Source organism: Mastomys coucha, unplaced genomic scaffold (assembly GCF_008632895.1).
Source record: "Mastomys coucha isolate ucsf_1 unplaced genomic scaffold, UCSF_Mcou_1 pScaffold6, whole genome shotgun sequence".
NCBI classification, from domain to species: Eukaryota; Metazoa; Chordata; class Mammalia; order Rodentia; family Muridae; genus Mastomys; species Mastomys coucha.
Window position 1 is genome coordinate 15,596,510 of NW_022196912.1, and position 1,588 is coordinate 15,598,097.

Sequence of the window (1,588 nt, forward strand, 5' to 3'; positions counted from 1 at the left end):
TTTTTTTTTTTTTTTATGATTTTTATAGGAAACAGGCTTGTGACCAGTACTAATCTTGAGTACAGTTTGTTTTGTTTTGCTTTATTTTTCCACTTTTCTATCCTCAAGTAAATGAATGTCTGCTCTGAAATATCATTTATCTACTCATCTTTTCTTGGGGAAAAGAAAATCAGATATCAGTCCTAGTAGATGTTGCATGTAAAGTGGTAGCAAGTAATGACTACAACTCAAGACGATTAAGAATTTTGTAACAGAAAGCTCTGCTATGTTTTAATTTTTATATAAAATTATGATCATTAGCGCACCATAAGACTACAAACCTCTGCTTTTTAATGTTGATTTTATTCATTATCACTGTTTATTTACTGGTTTCATAATGTAAATGCTATACATTGAACAAATTAAATGTCAAATTTTTATTACTATAGTTCACGTTAATAGTGGGGCTTTCAGGTGTCTAGAGACTTTTGGTTAACATTTGATGCAAAAATACTAGATGTGTATGATGTGTATGAGTTGAATTTTAAGGGACTCCCTAATATGTATACTCTCTTTTTATCTGGAGTAATAAATAAACTATGATCTTAAAAGTGCCTAAAAAAAAAAAAAAAGAAAGAAAGAAAGAAAGAAAAAGTATGCCGGTTTCCTCAGCTGTCAGTTGCTGGGCCTGTGGCTGGCTAGCCACATATGTAAATGTTGGTTTTGAAAGACCCCATAGGGAGTTCCCGCTCAAGTCCCAGGAGACATGCACCTGAAGAACACGACAGGCCATCTTGATGTAAAAAACATGAGGCATTTTTATTTCAGAGCTCTGGTTCAATCCCCAATCTCACACAGGAGACCAGGAATTGACCACGAAGCCCAGAGGTTGGGGGATTTTATAGGAAAAAGGTCTGGGGAGACAAAGGAATTGGTGTGGCTATACATGATTGGCTATTTTGAATGTCGTTCGTGCAGATCAGAATTGAGAATTCCTAAAAAAAGTGAAATTCCTAGCAAGAGGGGAGAGTGCTATTCAAAGTTCATACTGACCCTTAGCTAACACTTAAGAAAACCAAATGGCCCAGGGTCCATCACTCAATGTCTGGCCAGGCGTGTCTCAGGTGCCTCGGCCGGACACCTCCTTGCCTTATCTCTGAGATTTGCACTCCCCTGGTCAGCTTTTCCCAGGCTGCTTCTTGCAGGCCTGGCTCCTGGCTCCTGTGGTTTTCAGTACTGGTCTCAAATTTAACTCTTTCAATCCCAGGCTTACGTGGGCAAGTACCTGCTAAATTTTTATTTTCTTTTTCAGTTTTTCATCTGCCCAAAGGGAAAGGCAAGGTCCAGTGGGGAAGATCACACACCCCACAGCTAACTGGATGAGTAAGGACTCTGGCTTTTTGCATAATAAAGAGCTGGTAGCCAGAGCTGGGGCAGCAAGACCTGCAGACAGACAGACAGACAGACAGAGACACAAAGACATGGGCTAGAATGGAGCAGGGAGTAGAGAGACTGAGAGAGAGAAAGAGTCACTTGGAGAGACAAAATGGCAGAATAGTAGGCCTCTGCTAGATGGGCTTCCTGAGAGACTGCCCCAGAAAACAGGCCA